Below are 21,756 nucleotides of genomic sequence, written 5' to 3'. Positions count from 1 at the left end.
CACCAGAGGCTGTAGCAAGATCTGGGATTTAGATAGCTACAAATCACCAGATAGTTTTGTTTTCATCCAGGAGTATCTGGACAAATTGTTGTGGATTTCGGGTTAAATTTAACCAAAAATCACCGTGAAAGTGGTTTTGGAGAAAATCACAATTTTCCTGTTCGGAAAATGTATCCAATATCATGTTTACAGAAAGAAATATCATGTTTTCTCAGTTTTCTGGAGCTTTCTTCCTAGAAAACTCGAATGTGTGGAGTGTTTGACTCCAGGTGGAACCAATTAGCGTTTGCCAGCAGAAAACAAAAAGGGTCCTGCTAAAATGCATTCAAAAACCTAAAGTCCATAGAGAATATCCAGAAAACACAAACACACACAGAGGCTGTAGCAAGATCGGGGATTCAGATGCCTACAAATCACCAGATAGTTTTGTTTTCATCCAGGAGGATCTGGAGAAATTGTTGTAGTTTTGAAGTGAAATTTAACCAAAAATCACCATGAAAGTGGTTTTGCAGAAAAGCACAATCTTTCTGTTCAGCAAATGAATCCAATGTCATGTTTACAAATACAAATAACATGTTTTCTCAGGTTTCTGAAGCTTTCTTCCTAGAAAACTCGAATGTGTGGAGGATTTGACTCCAGGTGGAACCAATTAGCGTTTGCCAGCAGAAAACAAAAACTTACAAGCTAAAATGCATTGAAAACCTTAAAGTCCATAGAGAATATCCAGAAAACACAAACACACACAGAGGCTGCAGCAAGATCTGGGATTGAGATAGCTACAAATCACCGGATACCTTTTTGTTTTCATCCAGGAGTATCTGGACAAATTGTTGTGGATTTCGGTGAAATTTAACCAAAAATCACCGTGAAAGTGGTTTTGGAGAAAAGCACAATCTTCCTGTTTGGAAAATGCATGCAATGTCATGTTTACAGAAAGAAATATCATGTTTTCTCAGGTTTCTGAAGCTTTCTTCCTAGAAAACTCGAATGTGTGGAGTATTTGACTCCAGGTGGAACCAATTAGCGTTTGCCAGCAGAAAACAAAAAAGGGTCCTGCGAAAATGCATTCAAAACCTTAAAGTCCATAGAGAATATCCAGAAAACACAAACACACCAGAGGCTGTAGCAAGATCTGGGATTTAGATAGCTACAAATCACCAGATAGTTTTGTTTTCATCCAGGAGTATCTGGACAAATTGTTGTGGATTTCGGGTTAAATTTAACCAAAAATCACCATGAAAGTGGTTTTGGAGAAAATCACAATTTTCCTGTTCGGCAAATGTATCCAATATCATGTTTACAGAAAGAAATATCATGTTTTCTCAGTTTTCTGGAGCTTTTTTCCTAGAAAACTCGAATGTGTGGAATATTTGACTCCAGGTGGAACCAATTAGCGTTTGCCAGCAGAAAACAAAAAGGGTCCTGCTAAAATGCATTCAAAAACCTAAAGTGCATAGAGAGTATCCAGAAAACACAAACACAAACAGAGGCTGTAGCAAGATCGGGGATTCAGATGCCTACAAATCACCAGATAGTTTTGTTTTCATCCAGGAGTATCTGGACACATTGTTGTAGTTTTGAAGTGAAATTTCACCAAAAAATCACCGTGAAAGTGGTTTTGGAGAAAAGCACAATCTTTCTGTTCAGCAAATGCATCCAATGTCATGTTTACAAATACAAATATCATGTTTTCTCAGGTTTCTGAAGCTTTCTTCCTAGAAAACTCGAATGTGTTGAGGATTTGACTCCAGGTGGAACCAATTAGCGTTTGCCAGCAGAAAACAAAAAGGGTCCGGCGAAAATGCATTCAAAACCTTAAAGTCCATAGAGAATATCCAGAAAACACAAACACACACAGAGGCTGTAGCAAGATCTGGGATTGAGATAGCTACAAATCACCAGATAGTTTTGTTTTCATCCAGGAGTATCTGGACAAACTGTTGTAGATTGAAGTGAAATTTAAATAAAAAATCACCGTGAAAGTGGTTTTGGGTAAAAGCACAATCTTTCTGTTCAGCAAATGATTCCAATGTCATGTTTACAAATACAAATATCATGTTTTCTCAGGTTTCTGGAGCATTCTTCCTTGAAAACTCGAATGTGTGGAGTATTTGACTCCAGGTGGAACCAATTAGCGTTTGGAGCAGAAAACAAAAAAGGGTCCTGCGAAAATGCATTCAAAACCTTAAAGTCCATAGAGAATATCCAGAAAACACAAACACACCAGAGGCTGTAGCAAGATGTGGGATTTAGATAGCTACAAATCACCAGATAGTTTTGTTTTCATCCAGGAGTATCTGGACAAATTGTTGTGGATTTCGGGTTAAATTTAACCAAAAATCACCATGAAAGTGGTTTTGGAGAAAATCACAATTTTCCTGTTCGGAAAATGTATCCAATATCATGTTTACAGAAAGAAATATCATGTTTTCTCAGTTTTCTGGAGCTTTTTTCCTAGAAAACTCGAATGTGTGGAATATTTGACTCCAGGTGGAACCAATTAGCGTTTGCCAGCAGAAAACAAAATGGGTCCTGCTAAAATGCATTCAAAACCTTAAAGTCCATAGAGAATATCCAGAAAACACAAACACACACAGAGGCTGTAGCAAGATCTGGGATTTAGATAGCTACAAATCACCAGATAGTTTTCTTTTCATCCAGGAGTATCTGGACAAATTGTTGTAGTTTTGAAGTGAAATTTCACCAAAAAATCACTGTGAAAGTGGTTTTGGAGAAAAGCACAATCTTTCTGTTCAGCAAATGCATCCAATGTCATGTTTACAAATACAAATATCATGTTTTCTCAGGTTTCTGGAGTTTTCTTCCTAGAAAACTCGAATGTGTGGAGTTTTTGATTCCAGGTGGAACCAATTAGCGTTTGCCAGCAGAAAACAAAAAGGGTCCTGCTAAAATTCATTCCAAACCTTAAAGTCCATAGAGAATATCCAGAAAACACAAACACACACAGAGGCTGTAGCAAGATCTGGGATTGAGATAGCTACAAATCACCAGATAGTTTTGTTTTCATCCAGGAGTATCTGGACAAACTGTTGTAGATTGAAGTGAAATTTAACTAAAAAATCACCGTGAAAGTGGTTTTGGGTAAAAGCACAATCTTTCTGTTCAGCAAATGATTCCAATGTGATATTTACAAATACAAATATCATGTTTTCTCAGGTTTCTGGAGCATTCTTCCTTGAAAACTCGAATGTGTGGAGTATTTGACTCCAGGTGGAACCAATTAGCGTTTGGAGCAGAAAACAAAAAAGGTCCTGCTAAAATGCATTCAAAACCTTAAAGTCCATAGAGAATATCCAGAAAACACAAACACACACAGAGGCTGCAGCAAGATCTGGGCTTGAGATAGCTACAAATCACCAGATAGTTTTGTTTTCATCCAGGAGTATCTGGACACATTGTTGTAGTTTTGAAGTGAAATTTCACCAAAAAATCACCGTGAAAGTGGTTTTGGAGAAAAGCACAATCTTTCTGTTCAGAAAATGGATCCAATGTCATGTTTACAAATATAAATATCATGTTTTCTCAGGTTTCTGAAGCTTTCTTCCTAGAAAACTCGAATGTGTGGAATATTTGACTCCAGGTGGAACCAATTAGCGTTTGCCAGCAGAAAACAAAAAAGGGTCCTGCGAAAATGCATTCAAAACCTTAAAGTCCATAGAGAATATCCAGAAAACACAAACACACCAGAGGCTGTAGCAAGATCTGGGATTTAGATAGCTACAAATCACCAGATAGTTTTGTTTTCATCCAGGAGTATCTGGACAAATTGTTGTGGATTTCGGGTTAAATTTAACCAAAAATCACCGTGAAAGTGGTTTTGGAGAAAATCACAATTTTCCTGTTCGGCAAATGTATCCAATATCATGTTTACAGAAAGAAATATCATGTTTTCTCAGTTTTCTGGAGCTTTCTTCCTAGAAAACTCGAATGTGTGGAGTGTTTGACTCCAGGTGGAACCAATTAGCGTTTGCCAGCAGAAAACAAAAAGGGTCCTGCTAAAATGCATTCAAAAACCTAAAGTCCATAGAGAATATCCAGAAAACACAAACACACACAGAGGCTGTAGCAAGATCGGGGATTCAGATGCCTACAAATCACCAGATAGTTTTGTTTTCATCCAGGAGTATCTGGAGAAATTGTTGTAGTTTTGAAGTGAAATTTAACCAAAAATCACCATGAAAGTGGTTTTGCAGAAAAGCACAATCTTTCTGTTCAGCAAATGCATCCAATGTCATGTTTACAAATACAAATATCATGTTTTCTCAGGTTTCTGGAGCTTTCTTCCTAGAAAACTCGAATGTGTGGAGGATTTGACTCCAGGTGGAACCAATTAGCGTTTGCCAGCAGAAAACAAAAACTTACAAGCTAAAATGCATTGAAAACCTTAAAGTCCATAGAGAATATCCAGAAAACACAAACACACACAGAGGCTGCAGCAAGATCTGGGATTGAGATAGCTACAAATCACCGGATAGCTTTTTGTTTTCATCCAGGAGTATCTGGACAAATTGTTGTGGATTTCGGTGAAATTTAACCAAAAATCACCGTGAAAGTGGTTTTGGAGAAAAGCACAATCTTCCTGTTTGGAAAATGCATGCAATGTCATGTTTACAGAAAGAAATATCATGTTTTCTCAGGTTTCTGAAGCTTTCTTCCTAGAAAACTCGAATGTGTGGAGTATTTGACTCCAGGTGGAACCAATTAGCGTTTGCCAGCAGAAAACAAAAAAGGGTCCTGCGAAAATGCATTCAAAACCTTAAAGTCCATAGAGAATATCCAGAAAACACAAACACACCAGAGGCTGTAGCAAGATCTGGGATTTAGATAGCTACAAATCACCAGATAGTTTTGTTTTCATCCAGGAGTATCTGGACAAATTGTTGTGGATTTCGGGTTAAATTTAACCAAAAATCACCATGAAAGTGGTTTTGGAGAAAATCACAATTTTCCTGTTCGGCAAATGTATCCAATATCATGTTTACAGAAAGAAATATCATGTTTTCTCAGTTTTCTGGAGCTTTTTTCCTAGAAAACTCGAATGTGTGGAATATTTGACTCCAGGTGGAACCAATTAGCGTTTGCCAGCAGAAAACAAAAAGGGTCCTGCTAAAATGCATTCAAAAACCTAAAGTGCATAGAGAGTATCCAGAAAACACAAACACAAACAGAGGCTGTAGCAAGATCGGGGATTCAGATGCCTACAAATCACCAGATAGTTTTGTTTTCATCCAGGAGTATCTGGACACATTGTTGTAGTTTTGAAGTGAAATTTCACCAAAAAATCACCGTGAAAGTGGTTTTGGAGAAAAGCACAATCTTTCTGTTCAGCAAATGCATCCAATGTCATGTTTACAAATACAAATATCATGTTTTCTCAGGTTTCTGAAGCTTTCTTCCTAGAAAACTCGAATGTGTTGAGGATTTGACTCCAGGTGGAACCAATTAGCGTTTGCCAGCAGAAAACAAAAAGGGTCCGGCGAAAATGCATTCAAAACCTTAAAGTCCATAGAGAATATCCAGAAAACACAAACACACACAGAGGCTGTAGCAAGATCTGGGATTGAGATAGCTACAAATCACCAGATAGTTTTGTTTTCATCCAGGAGTATCTGGACAAACTGTTGTAGATTGAAGTGAAATTTAAATAAAAAATCACCGTGAAAGTGGTTTTGGGTAAAAGCACAATCTTTCTGTTCAGCAAATGATTCCAATGTCATGTTTACAAATACAAATATCATGTTTTCTCAGGTTTCTGGAGCATTCTTCCTTGAAAACTCGAATGTGTGGAGTATTTGACTCCAGGTGGAACCAATTAGCGTTTGGAGCAGAAAACAAAAAAGGGTCCTGCGAAAATGCATTCAAAACCTTAAAGTCCATAGAGAATATCCAGAAAACACAAACACACCAGAGGCTGTAGCAAGATCTGGGATTTAGATAGCTACAAATCACCAGATAGTTTTGTTTTCATCCAGGAGTATCTGGACAAATTGTTGTGGATTTCGGGTTAAATTTAACCAAAAATCACCATGAAAGTGGTTTTGGAGAAAATCACAATTTTCCTGTTCGGAAAATGTATCCAATATCATGTTTACAGAAAGAAATATCATGTTTTCTCAGTTTTCTGGAGCTTTCTTCCTAGAAAACTCGAATGTGTGGAGGATTTGACTCCAGGTGGAACCAATTAGCGTTTGCCAGCAGAAAACAAAAAGGGTCCTGCTAAAATGCATTCAAAACCTTAAAGTCCATAGAGAATATCCAGAAAACACAAACACACACAGAGGCTGTAGCAAGATCTGGGATTGAGATAGCTACAAATCACCAGATAGTTTTCTTTTCATCCAGGAGTATCTGGACAAATTGTTGTAGTTTTGAAGTGAAATTTCACCAAAAAATCACTGTGAAAGTGGTTTTGGAGAAAAGCACAATCTTTCTGTTCAGCAAATGCATCCAATGTCATGTTTACAAATACAAATATCATGTTTTCTCAGGTTTCTGGAGTTTTCTTCCTAGAAAACTCGAATGTGTGGAGTTTTTGATTCCAGGTGGAACCAATTAGCGTTTGCCAGCAGAAAACAAAAAGGGTCCTGCTAAAATTCATTCCAAACCTTAAAGTCCATAGAGAATATCCAGAAAACACAAACACACACAGAGGCTGTAGCAAGATCTGGGATTGAGATAGCTACAAATCACCAGATAGTTTTGTTTTCATCCAGGAGTATCTGGACAAACTGTTGTAGATTGAAGTGAAATTTAACTAAAAAATCACCGTGAAAGTGGTTTTGGGTAAAAGCACAATCTTTCTGTTCAGCAAATGATTCCAATGTGATATTTACAAATACAAATATCATGTTTTCTCAGGTTTCTGGAGCATTCTTCCTTGAAAACTCGAATGTGTGGAGTATTTGACTCCAGGTGGAACCAATTAGCGTTTGGAGCAGAAAACAAAAAAGGTCCTGCTAAAATGCATTCAAAACCTTAAAGTCCATAGAGAATATCCAGAAAACACAAACACACACAGAGGCTGCAGCAAGATCTGGGCTTGAGATAGCTACAAATCACCAGATAGTTTTGTTTTCATCCAGGAGTATCTGGACACATTGTTGTAGTTTTGAAGTGAAATTTCACCAAAAAATCACCGTGAAAGTGGTTTTGGAGAAAAGCACAATCTTTCTGTTCAGGAAATGGATCCAATGTCATGTTTACAAATATAAATATCATGTTTTCTCAGGTTTCTGAAGCTTTCTTCCTAGAAAACTCGAATGTGTGGAATATTTGACTCCAGGTGGAACCAATTAGCGTTTGCCAGCAGAAAACAAAAAAGGGTCCTGCGAAAATGCATTCAAAACCTTAAAGTCCATAGAGAATATCCAGAAAACACAAACACACCAGAGGCTGTAGCAAGATCTGGGATTTAGATAGCTACAAATCACCAGATAGTTTTGTTTTCATCCAGGAGTATCTGGACAAATTGTTGTGGTTTTCGGGTTAAATTTAACCAAAAATCACCGTGAAAGTGGTTTTGGAGAAAATCACAATTTTCCTGTTCGGCAAATGTATCCAATATCATGTTTACAGAAAGAAATATCATGTTTTCTCAGTTTTCTGGAGCTTTCTTCCTAGAAAACTCGAATGTGTGGAGTGTTTGACTCCAGGTGGAACCAATTAGCGTTTGCCAGCAGAAAACAAAAAGGGTCCTGCTAAAATGCATTCAAAAACCTAAAGTCCATAGAGAATATCCAGAAAACACAAACACACACAGAGGCTGTAGCAAGATCGGGGATTCAGATGCCTACAAATCACCAGATAGTTTTGTTTTCATCCAGGAGTATCTGGAGAAATTGTTGTAGTTTTGAAGTGAAATTTAACCAAAAATCACCATGAAAGTGGTTTTGCAGAAAAGCACAATCTTTCTGTTCAGCAAATGCATCCAATGTCATGTTTACAAATACAAATATCATGTTTTCTCAGGTTTCTGGAGCTTTCTTCCTAGAAAACTCGAATGTGTGGAGGATTTGACTCCAGGTGGAACCAATTAGCGTTTGCCAGCAGAAAACAAAAACTTACAAGCTAAAATGCATTGAAAACCTTAAAGTCCATAGAGAATATCCAGAAAACACAAACACACACAGAGGCTGCAGCAAGATCTGGGATTGAGATAGCTACAAATCACCGGATAGCTTTTTGTTTTCATCCAGGAGTATCTGGACAAATTGTTGTGGATTTCGGTGAAATTTAACCAAAAATCACCGTGAAAGTGGTTTTGGAGAAAAGCACAATCTTCCTGTTTGGAAAATGCATGCAATGTCATGTTTACAGAAAGAAATATCATGTTTTCTCAGGTTTCTGAAGCTTTCTTCCTAGAAAACTCGAATGTGTGGAGTATTTGACTCCAGGTGGAACCAATTAGCGTTTGCCAGCAGAAAACAAAAAAGGGTCCTGCGAAAATGCATTCAAAACCTTAAAGTCCATAGAGAATATCCAGAAAACACAAACACACCAGAGGCTGTAGCAAGATCTGGGATTTAGATAGCTACAAATCACCAGATAGTTTTGTTTTCATCCAGGAGTATCTGGACAAATTGTTGTGGATTTCGGGTTAAATTTAACCAAAAATCACCATGAAAGTGGTTTTGGAGAAAATCACAATTTTCCTGTTCGGCAAATGTATCCAATATCATGTTTACAGAAAGAAATATCATGTTTTCTCAGTTTTCTGGAGCTTTTTTCCTAGAAAACTCGAATGTGTGGAATATTTGACTCCAGGTGGAACCAATTAGCGTTTGCCAGCAGAAAACAAAAAGGGTCCTGCTAAAATGCATTCAAAAACCTAAAGTGCATAGAGAGTATCCAGAAAACACAAACACAAACAGAGGCTGTAGCAAGATCGGGGATTCAGATGCCTACAAATCACCAGATAGTTTTGTTTTCATCCAGGAGTATCTGGACACATTGTTGTAGTTTTGAAGTGAAATTTCACCAAAAAATCACCGTGAAAGTGGTTTTGGAGAAAAGCACAATCTTTCTGTTCAGCAAATGCATCCAATGTCATGTTTACAAATACAAATATCATGTTTTCTCAGGTTTCTGAAGCTTTCTTCCTAGAAAACTCGAATGTGTTGAGGATTTGACTCCAGGTGGAACCAATTAGCGTTTGCCAGCAGAAAACAAAAAGGGTCCGGCGAAAATGCATTCAAAACCTTAAAGTCCATAGAGAATATCCAGAAAACACAAACACACACAGAGGCTGTAGCAAGATCTGGGATTGAGATAGCTACAAATCACCAGATAGTTTTGTTTTCATCCAGGAGTATCTGGACAAACTGTTGTAGATTGAAGTGAAATTTAACTAAAAAATCACCGTGAAAGTGGTTTTGGGTAAAAGCACAATCTTTCTGTTCAGCAAATGATTCCAATGTCATGTTTACAAATACAAATATCATGTTTTCTCAGGTTTCTGGAGCATTCTTCCTTGAAAACTCGAATGTGTGGAGTATTTGACTCCAGGTGGAACCAATTAGCGTTTGGAGCAGAAAACAAAAAAGGGTCCTGCGAAAATGCATTCAAAACCTTAAAGTCCATAGAGAATATCCAGAAAACACAAACACACCAGAGGCTGTAGCAAGATCTGGGATTTAGATAGCTACAAATCACCAGATAGTTTTGTTTTCATCCAGGAGTATCTGGACAAATTGTTGTGGATTTCGGGTTAAATTTAACCAAAAATCACCATGAAAGTGGTTTTGGAGAAAATCACAATTTTCCTGTTCGGAAAATGTATCCAATATCATGTTTACAGAAAGAAATATCATGTTTTCTCAGTTTTCTGGAGCTTTCTTCCTAGAAAACTCGAATGTGTGGAGGATTTGACTCCAGGTGGAACCAATTAGCGTTTGCCAGCAGAAAACAAAAAGGGTCCTGCTAAAATGCATTCAAAACCTTAAAGTCCATAGAGAATATCCAGAAAACACAAACACACACAGAGGCTGTAGCAAGATCTGGGATTGAGATAGCTACAAATCACCAGATAGTTTTCTTTTCATCCAGGAGTATCTGGACAAATTGTTGTACTTTTGAAGGGAAATTTCACCAAAAAATCACTGTGAAAGTGGTTTTGGAGAAAAGCACAATCTTTCTGTTCAGCAAATGCATCCAATGTCATGTTTACAAATACAAATATCATGTTTTCTCAGGTTTCTGGAGTTTTCTTCCTAGAAAACTCGAATGTGTGGAGTTTTTGATTCCAGGTGGAACCAATTAGCGTTTGCCAGCAGAAAACAAAAAGGGTCCTGCTAAAATTCATTCCAAACCTTAAAGTCCATAGAGAATATCCAGAAAACACAAAGACACACAGAGGCTGTAGCAAGATCTGGGATTGAGATAGCTACAAATCACCAGATAGTTTTGTTTTCATCCAGGAGTATCTGGACAAACTGTTGTAGATTGAAGTGAAATTTAACTAAAAAATCACCGTGAAAGTGGTTTTGGGTAAAAGCACAATCTTTCTGTTCAGCAAATGATTCCAATGTGATATTTACAAATACAAATATCATGTTTTCTCAGGTTTCTGGAGCATTCTTCCTTGAAAACTCGAATGTGTGGAGTATTTGACTCCAGGTGGAACCAATTAGCGTTTGGAGCAGAAAACAAAAAAGGTCCTGCTAAAATGCATTCAAAACCTTAAAGTCCATAGAGAATATCCAGAAAACACAAACACACACAGAGGCTGCAGCAAGATCTGGGCTTGAGATAGCTACAAATCACCAGATAGTTTTGTTTTCATCCAGGAGTATCTGGACACATTGTTGTAGTTTTGAAGTGAAATTTCACCAAAAAATCACCGTGAAAGTGGTTTTGGAGAAAAGCACAATCTTTCTGTTCAGCAAATGCATCCAATGTCATGTTTACAAATACAAATATCATGTTTTCTCAGGTTTCTGAAGCTTTCTTCCTAGAAAACTCGAATGTGTTGAGGATTTGACTCCAGGTGGAACCAATTAGCGTTTGCCAGCAGAAAACAAAAAGGGTCCGGCGAAAATGCATTCAAAACCTTAAAGTCCATAGAGAATATCCAGAAAACACAAACACACACAGAGGCTGTATCAAGATCTGGGATTGAGATAGCTACAAATCACCAGATAGTTTTGTTTTCATCCAGGAGTATCTGGACAAACTGTTGTAGATTGAAGTGAAATTTAACTAAAAAATCACCGTGAAAGTGGTTTTGGGTAAAAGCACAATCTTTCTGTTCAGCAAATGATTCCAATGTCATGTTTACAAATACAAATATCATGTTTTCTCAGGTTTCTGGAGCATTCTTCCTTGAAAACTCGAATGTGTGGAGTATTTGACTCCAGGTGGAACCAATTAGCGTTTGGAGCAGAAAACAAAAAAGGGTCCTGCGAAAATGCATTCAAAACCTTAAAGTCCATAGAGAATATCCAGAAAACACAAACACACCAGAGGCTGTAGCAAGATCTGGGATTTAGATAGCTACAAATCACCAGATAGTTTTGTTTTCATCCAGGAGTATCTGGACAAATTGTTGTGGATTTCGGGTTAAATTTAACCAAAAATCACCATGAAAGTGGTTTTGGAGAAAATCACAATTTTCCTGTTCGGAAAATGTATCCAATATCATGTTTACAGAAAGAAATATCATGTTTTCTCAGTTTTCTGGAGCTTTCTTCCTAGAAAACTCGAATGTGTGGAGGATTTGACTCCAGGTGGAACCAATTAGCGTTTGCCAGCAGAAAACAAAAAGGGTCCTGCTAAAATGCATTCAAAACCTTAAAGTCCATAGAGAATATCCAGAAAACACAAACACACACAGAGGCTGTAGCAAGATCTGGAATTGAGATAGCTACAAATCACCAGATAGTTTTCTTTTCATCCAGGAGTATCTGGACAAATTGTTGTACTTTTGAAGGGAAATTTCACCAAAAAATCACTGTGAAAGTGGTTTTGGAGAAAAGCACAATCTTTCTGTTCAGCAAATGCATCCAATGTCATGTTTACAAATACAAATATCATGTTTTCTCAGGTTTCTGGAGTTTTCTTCCTAGAAAACTCGAATGTGTGGAGTTTTTGATTCCAGGTGGAACCAATTAGCGTTTGCCAGCAGAAAACAAAAAGGGTCCTGCTAAAATTCATTCCAAACCTTAAAGTCCATAGAGAATATCCAGAAAACACAAAGACACACAGAGGCTGTAGCAAGATCTGGGATTGAGATAGCTACAAATCACCAGATAGTTTTGTTTTCATCCAGGAGTATCTGGACAAACTGTTGTAGATTGAAGTGAAATTTAACTAAAAAATCACCGTGAAAGTGGTTTTGGGTAAAAGCACAATCTTTCTGTTCAGCAAATGATTCCAATGTGATATTTACAAATACAAATATCATGTTTTCTCAGGTTTCTGGAGCATTCTTCCTTGAAAACTCGAATGTGTGGAGTATTTGACTCCAGGTGGAACCAATTAGCGTTTGGAGCAGAAAACAAAAAAGGTCCTGCTAAAATGCATTCAAAACCTTAAAGTCCATAGAGAATATCCAGAAAACACAAACACACACAGAGGCTGCAGCAAGATCTGGGCTTGAGATAGCTACAAATCACCAGATAGTTTTGTTTTCATCCAGGAGTATCTGGACACATTGTTGTAGTTTTGAAGTGAAATTTCACCAAAAAATCACCGTGAAAGTGGTTTTGGAGAAAAGCACAATCTTTCTGTTCAGGAAATGGATCCAATGTCATGTTTACAAATATAAATATCATGTTTTCTCAGGTTTCTGAAGCTTTCTTCCTAGAAAACTCGAATGTGTGGAATATTTGACTCCAGGTGGAACCAATTAGCGTTTGCCAGCAGAAAACAAAAAGGGTCCTGCTAAAATGCATTCAAAACCTTAAAGTCCATAGAGAATATCCAGAAAACACAAACACACCAGAGGCTGTAGCAAGATCTGGGATTTAGATAGCTACAAATCACCAGATAGTTTTGTTTTCATCCAGGAGTATCTGGACAAACTGTTGTAGATTGAAGTGAAATTTAACTAAAAAATCACCGTGAAAGTGGTTTTGGGTAAAAGCACAATCTTTCTGTTCAGCAAATGATTCCAATGTGATATTTACAAATACAAATATCATGTTTTCTCAGGTTTCTGGAGCATTCTTCCTTGAAAACTCGAATGTGTGGAGTATTTGACTCCAGGTGGAACCAATTAGCGTTTGGAGCAGAAAACAAAAAAGGTCCTGCTAAAATGCATTCAAAACCTTAAAGTCCATAGAGAATATCCAGAAAACACAAACACACACAGAGGCTGCAGCAAGATCTGGGATTGAGATAGCTACAAATCACCAGATAGTTTTGTTTTCATCCAGGAGTATCTGGACACATTGTTGTAGTTTTGAAGTGAAATTTCACCAAAAAATCACCGTGAAAGTGGTTTTGGAGAAAAGCACAATCTTTCTGTTCAGCAAATGCATCCAATGTCATGTTTACAAATACAAATATCATGTTTTCTCAGGTTTCTGAAGCTTTCTTCCTAGAAAACTCGAATGTGTTGAGGATTTGACTCCAGGTGGAACCAATTAGCGTTTGCCAGCAGAAAACAAAAAGGGTGCGGCGAAAATGCATTCAAAACCTTAAAGTCCATAGAGAATATCCAGAAAACACAAACACACACAGAGGCTGTATCAAGATCTGGGATTGAGATAGCTACAAATCACCAGATAGTTTTGTTTTCATCCAGGAGTATCTGGACAAACTGTTGTAGATTGAAGTGAAATTTAACTAAAAAATCACCGTGAAAGTGGTTTTGGGTAAAAGCACAATCTTTCTGTTCAGCAAATGATTCCAATGTCATGTTTACAAATACAAATATCATGTTTTCTCAGGTTTCTGGAGCATTCTTCCTTGAAAACTCGAATGAGTGGAGTATTTGACTCCAGGTGGAACCAATTAGCGTTTGGAGCAGAAAACAAAAAAGGGTCCTGCGAAAATGCATTCAAAACCTTAAAGTCCATAGAGAATATCCAGAAAACACAAACACACCAGAGGCTGTAGCAAGATCTGGGATTTAGATAGCTACAAATCACCAGATAGTTTTGTTTTCATCCAGGAGTATCTGGACAAATTGTTGTGGATTTCGGGTTAAATTTAACCAAAAATCACCATGAAAGTGGTTTTGGAGAAAATCACAATTTTCCTGTTCGGAAAATGTATCCAATATCATGTTTACAGAAAGAAATATCATGTTTTCTCAGTTTTCTGGAGCTTTCTTCCTAGAAAACTCGAATGTGTGGAGGATTTGACTCCAGGTGGAACCAATTAGCGTTTGCCAGCAGAAAACAAAAAGGGTCCTGCTAAAATGCATTCAAAACCTTAAAGTCCATAGAGAATATCCAGAAAACACAAACACACACAGAGGCTGTAGCAAGATCTGGGATTGAGATAGCTACAAATCACCAGATAGTTTTCTTTTCATCCAGGAGTATCTGGACAAATTGTTGTACTTTTGAAGGGAAATTTCACCAAAAAATCACTGTGAAAGTGGTTTTGGAGAAAAGCACAATCTTTCTGTTCAGCAAATGCATCCAATGTCATGTTTACAAATACAAATATCATGTTTTCTCAGGTTTCTGGAGTTTTCTTCCTAGAAAACTCGAATGTGTGGAGTTTTTGATTCCAGGTGGAACCAATTAGCGTTTGCCAGCAGAAAACAAAAAGGGTCCTGCTAAAATTCATTCCAAACCTTAAAGTCCATAGAGAATATCCAGAAAACACAAAGACACACAGAGGCTGTAGCAAGATCTGGGATTGAGATAGCTACAAATCACCAGATAGTTTTGTTTTCATCCAGGAGTATCTGGACAAACTGTTGTAGATTGAAGTGAAATTTAACTAAAAAATCACCGTGAAAGTGGTTTTGGGTAAAAGCACAATCTTTCTGTTCAGCAAATGATTCCAATGTGATATTTACAAATACAAATATCATGTTTTCTCAGGTTTCTGGAGCATTCTTCCTTGAAAACTCGAATGTGTGGAGTATTTGACTCCAGGTGGAACCAATTAGCGTTTGGAGCAGAAAACAAAAAAGGTCCTGCTAAAATGCATTCAAAACCTTAAAGTCCATAGAGAATATCCAGAAAACACAAACACACACAGAGGCTGCAGCAAGATCTGGGCTTGAGATAGCTACAAATCACCAGATAGTTTTGTTTTCATCCAGGAGTATCTGGACACATTGTTGTAGTTTTGAAGTGAAATTTCACCAAAAAATCACCGTGAAAGTGGTTTTGGAGAAAAGCACAATCTTTCTGTTCAGGAAATGGATCCAATGTCATGTTTACAAATATAAATATCATGTTTTCTCAGGTTTCTGAAGCTTTCTTCCTAGAAAACTCGAATGTGTGGAATATTTGACTCCAGGTGGAACCAATTAGCGTTTGCCAGCAGAAAACAAAAAGGGTCCTGCTAAAATGCATTCAAAACCTTAAAGTCCATAGAGAATATCCAGAAAACACAAACACACCAGAGGCTGTAGCAAGATCTGGGATTTAGATAGCTACAAATCACCAGATAGTTTTCTTTTCATCCAGGAGTATCTGGACAAATTGTTGTAGTTTTGAAGTGAAATTTCACCAAAAAATCACCGTGAAAGTGGTTTTGGAGAAAATCACAATTTTCCTGTTCGGCAAATGTATCCAATATCATGTTTACAGAAAGAAATATCATGTTTTCTCAGTTTTCTGGAGCTTTCTTCCTAGAAAACTCGAATGTGTGGAGTGTTTGACTCCAGGTGGAACCAATTAGCGTTTGCCAGCAGAAAACAAAAAGGGTCCTGCTAAAATGCATTCAAAAACCTAAAGTCCATAGAGAATATCCAGAAAACACAAACACACACAGAGGCTGTAGCAAGATCGGGGATTCAGATGCCTACAAATCACCAGATAGTTTTGTTTTCATCCAGGAGTATCTGGAGAAATTGTTGTAGTTTTGAAGTGAAATTTAACCAAAAATCACCATGAAAGTGGTTTTGCAGATAAGCACAATCTTTCTGTTCAGCAAATGAATCCAATGTCATGTTTACAAATACAAATATCATGTTTTCTCAGGTTTCTGGAGCTTTCTTCCTAGAAAACTCGAATGTGTGGAGGATTTGACTCCAGGTGGAACCAATTAGCGTTTGCCAGCAGAAAACAAAACCTTACAAGCTAAAATGCATTGAAAACCTTAAAGTCCATAGAGAATATCCAGAAAACACAAACACACACAGAGGCTGCAGCAAGATCTGGGATTGAGATAGCTACAAATCACCGGATAGCTTTTTGTTTTCATCCAGGAGTATCTGGACAAATTGTTGTGGATTTTAGGTGAAATTTAACCAAAAATCACCGTGAAAGTGGTTTTGGAGAAAAGCACAATCTTCCTGTTTGGAAAATGCATGCAATGTCATGTTTACAGAAAGAAATATCATGTTTTCTCAGGTTTCTGAAGCTTTCTTCCTAGAAAACTCGAATGTGTGGAGGATTTGACTCCAGGTGGAACCAATTAGCGTTTGCCAGCAGAAAACAAAAAAGGGTCCTGCGAAAATGCATTCAAAACCTTAAAGTCCATAGAGAATATCCAGAAAACACAAACACACCAGAGGCTGTAGCAAGATCTGGGATTAAGATAGCTACAAATCACCAGATAGTTTTGTTTTCATCCAGGAGTATCTGGACAAATTGTTGTGGATTTCGGGTTAAATTTAACCAAAAATCACCATGAAAGTGGTTTTGGAGAAAATGACAATTTTCCTGTTCGGCAAATGTATCCAATATCATGTTTACAGAAAGAAATATCATGTTTTCTCAGTTTTCTGGAGCTTTCTTCCTAGAAAACTCGAATGTGTGGAATATTTGACTCCAGGTGGAACCAATTAGCGTTTGCCAGCAGAAAACAAAAAGGGTCCTGCTAAAATGCATTCAAAAACGTAAAGTGCATAGAGAGTATCCAGAAAACACAAACACAAACAGAGGCTGTAGCAAGATCGGGGATTCAGATGCCTACAAATCACCAGATAGTTTTGTTTTCATCCAGGAGTATCTGGACACATTGTTGTAGTTTTGAAGTGAAATTTCACGAAAAAATCACTGTGAAAGTGGTTTTGGAGAAAAGCACAATCTTTCTGTTCAGCAAATGATTCCAATGTCATGTTTACAAATACAAATATCATGTTTTCTCAGGTTTCTGGAGTTTTCTTCCTAGAAAACTCGAATGTGTGGAGTTTTTGACTCCAGGTGGAACCAATTAGCGTTTGCCAGCAGAAAACAAAAAGGGTCCTGCTAAAATGCATTCAAAACCTTAAAGTCCATAGAGAATATCCAGAAAACACAAACACACACAGAGGCTGTAGCAAGATCTGGGATTGAGATAGCTACAAATCACCAGATAGTTTTGTTTTCATCCAGGAGTATCTGGACAAACTATTGTAGATTGAAGTGAAATTTAAATAAAAAATCACCGTGAAATTGGTTTTGGAGAAAAGCACAATCTTTCTGTTCAGCAAATGAATCCAATGTCATGTTTACAAATACAAATATCATGTTTTCTCAGGTTTCTGGAGCATTCTTCCTAGAAACTCGAATGTGTGGAGTATTTGACTCCAGGTGGAACCTATTAGCGTTTGGAGCAGAAAACAAAAAAGGTCCTGCTAAAATGCATTCAAAACCTTAAAGTCCATAGAGAATATCCAGAAAACACAAACACACACAGAGGCTGTAGCCAGATCTGGGATTGAGATAGCTACAAATCACCAGATAGTTTTGTTTTCATCCAGGAGTATCTGGACAAATTGTTGTAGTTTTGAAGGGAAATTTAACCAAAAAATCGCAGTGAAAGTGGTTTTGGAGAAAAGCACAATCTTTCTGTTCAGCAAATGAATCCAATGTCATGTTTACAAATACAAATATCATGTTTTCTCAAGTTTCTGGAGCTTTCTTCCTAGAAAACTCGAATGTGTGGAGGATTTGACTCCAGGTGGAACCAATTAGCATTTGCCACCAGAAAACAAAAAGGGTCCTGCTAAAATGCATTCAAAACCTTAAAGTCCATAGAGAATATCCAGAAAACACAAACACACACAGAGGCTGTAGCAAGATCTGGGATTGAGATAGCTACAAATCACCAGATAGTTTTGTTTTCATCCAGGAGTATCTGGACAAATTGTTGTGGATTTCGGGTGAAATTTAACCAAAAATCACCTTGAAAGTGGTTTTGGAGAAATCTTCCTGTTCGACAAATGCATCCAATGTGATGTTTACAGAAAGAAATATCATGTTTTCTCTGGTTTCTGAAGCTTTCTTCCTAGAATACTCGAATGTGTAGAGTATTTGACTCCAGGTGGAACCAATTAGCGTTTGCCAGCAGAAAACAAAAAGGGTCCTGCTAAAATGCATTCCAAACCTTAAAGTCCATAGAGAATATCCAGAAAACACAAACACACACAGAGGCATGTCAAGATCTGGGATTGAGATAGCTACAAATCACCAGATAGTTTTGTTTTCATCCAGGAGAAGTTGGACACATTGTTGTAGTTTTGAAGTGAAATTTAACAAAAAATCACTGTGAAAGTGGTTTTGGAGAAAAGCACAATCTTTCTGTTCAGCAAATGCATCCAATGTCATGTTTACAAATACAAATATCATGTTTTCTCAGGTTTCTGGAGCTTTCTTCCTAGAAAACTCGAATGTGTGGAGGATTTGACTCCAGGTGGAACCAATTAGCGTTTGCCAGCAGAAAACAAAAAGGGTCCTGCTAAAATGCATTCAAAACCTTAAAGTCCATAGAGAATATCCAGAAAACACAAACACACACAGAGGCTGTAGCAAGATCTGGGATTGAGATAGCTACAAATCACCAGATAGTTTTGTTTTCATCCAGGAGTATCTGGACAAATTGTTGTGGATTTCGGGTGAAATTTAACCAAAAATCACCTTGAAAGTGGTTTTGTAGAAATCTTCCTGTTCGACAAATGCATCCAATGTGATGTTTACAGAAAGAAATATCATGTTTTCTCTGGTTTCTGAAGCTTTCTTCCTAGAATGCTCGAATGTGTAGAGTATTTGACTCCAGGTGGAACCAATTAGCGTTTGCCAGCAGAAAACAAAAAGGGTCCTGCTAAAATGCATTCCAAACCTTAAAGTCCATAGAGAATATCCAGAAAACACAAACACACACAGAGGCATGTCAAGATCTGGGATTGAGATAGCTACAAATCACCAGATAGTTTTGTTTTCATCCAGGAGTACCTGGACAAATTGTTGTGGATTTTAGGTGAAATTTAACCAAAAATCACCGTGAAAGTGGTTTTGGAGAAAAGCACAATCTTCCTGTTTGGCAAATGCATGCAATGTCATGTTTACAGAAAAAAATATCATGTTTTCTCAGGTTTCTGAAGCTTTCTTACTAGAAAACTCGAATGTGTGGAGGATTTGACTCCAGGTGGAACCAATTAGCGTTTGCCAGCAGAAAACAAAAAGGGTCCTGCTAAAATGCATTCAAAACCTTAAAGTCCATAGAGAATATCCAGAAAACACAAACACACACAGAGGCTGTAGCAAGATCTGGGATTGAGATAGCTACAAATCACCAGATAGTTTTGTTTTCATCCAGGAGTATCTGGAAACATTGTTGTAGATTGAAGTGAAATTTAACCAAAAATCGCAGTGAAAGTGGTTTTGGGTAAAAGCACAATCTTTCTGTTCAGCAAATGAATCCAATGTCATGTTTACAAATACAAATATCATGTTTTCTCAGGTTTCTGGAGCTTTCTTCCTAGAAAACTCGAATGTGTGGAGTATTTGACTCCAGGTGGAACCAATTAGCGTTTGCCAACAGAAAACAAAAAGGGTATTGATAAAATGCATTCAAAACCTTAAAGTCCATAGAGAATATCCAGAAAACACAAACACACCAGAGGCTGTAGCAAGATCTGGGATTTAGATAGCTACAAATCACCAGATAGTTTTGTTTTCATCCAGGAGTATCTGGACACATTGTTGTAGTTTTGAAGTGAAATTTCACCAAAAAATCACCGTGAAAGTGGTTATGGAGAAAAGCACAATTATCCTGTTCGGCAAATGTATCCAATATCATGTTTACAGAAAGAAATATCATGTTTTCTCAGTTTTCTGGAGCTTTCTTCCTAGAAAACTCGAATGTGTGGAATATTTGACTCCAGGTGGAACCAATTAGCGTTTGCCAGCAGAAAACAAAAAGGGTCCTGCTAAAATGCATTGAAAAACCTAAAGTCCATAGAGAATATCCAGAAAACACAAACACACACAGAGGCTGTAGCAAGATCTGGGATTGAGATAGCTACAAATCACCAGATAGTTTTGTTTTCATCCAGGAGTATCTGGACAAATTGTTGTAGTTTTGAAGTGAAATTTCACCAAAAAATCACTGTGAAAGTGGTTTTGGAGAAAAGCACAATCTTTCTGTTCAGCAAATGCATCCAATGTCATGTTTACAAATACAAATATCATGTTTTCTCAGGTTTCTGGAGTTTTCTTCCTAGAAAACTCGAATGTGTGGAGTTTTTGATTCCAGGTGGAACCAATTAGCGTTTGCCAGCAGAAAACAAAAAGGGTCCTGCTAAAATGCATTCAAACCCATAAAGTCCATAGAGAATATCCAGAAAACACAAACACACACAGAGGCTGTAGCAAGATCTGGGATTGAGATAGCTACAAATCACCAGATAGTTTTGTTTTCATCCAGGAGTATCTGGACAAACTGTTGTAGATTGAAGTGAAATTTAACTAAAAAATCACCGGGAAAGTGGTTTTGGGTAAAAGCACAATCTTTCTGTTCAGCAAATGATTCCAATGTCATGTTTACAAATACAAATATCATGTTTTCTCAGGTCTGGAGCATTCTTCCTTGAAAACTCGAATGTGTGGAGTATTTGACTCCAGGTGGAACCAATTAGCGTTTGCCAGCAGAAAACAAAAAGGGTCCTGCTAAAATGCATTCAAAACCTTAAAGTCCATAGAGAATATCCAGAAAACACAAACACACCAGAGGCTATAGCAAGATCTGGGATTTAGATAGCTACAAATCACCAGATAGTTTTGTTTTCATCCAGGAGTATCTGGACACATTGTTGTAGTTTTGAAGTGAAATTTCACCAAAAAATCACCGTGAAAGTGGTTTTGGAGAAAAGCACAATTATCCTGTTCGGCAAATGTATCCAATATCATGTTTACAGAAAGAAATATCATGTTTTCTCAGTTTTCTGGAGCTTTCTTCCTAGAAAACTCGAATGTGTGGAATATTTGACTCCAGGTGGAACCAATTAGCGTTTGCCAGCAGAAAACAAAAAGGGTCCTGCTAAAATGCATTGAAAAACCTAAAGTCCATAGAGAATATGCAGAAAACACAAACACACACAGAGGCTGTAGCAAGATCTGGGATTTAGATAGCTACAAATCACCAGATAGTTTTGTTTTCATCCAGGAGTATCTGGACAAATTGTTGTAGTTTTGAAGTGAAATTTCACCAAAAAATCACTGTGAAAGTGGTTTTGGAGAAAAGCACAATCTTTCTGTTCAGCAAATGCATCCAATGTCATGTTTACAAATACAAATATCATGTTTTCTCAGGTTTCTGGAGCTTTCTTCCTAGAAAACTCGAATGTGTGGAGTATTTGATTCCAGGTGGAACCAATTAGCGTTTGCCAGCAGAAAACAAAAA

This window comes from Oryctolagus cuniculus, chromosome 20, assembly GCF_051225735.1.
Source record: "Oryctolagus cuniculus isolate XC-2025 breed Fujian yellow rabbit chromosome 20, ASM5122573v1, whole genome shotgun sequence".
Lineage (NCBI taxonomy): Eukaryota > Metazoa > Chordata > Mammalia > Lagomorpha > Leporidae > Oryctolagus > Oryctolagus cuniculus.
Note: the sequence above shows the minus strand (reverse complement) of the source record.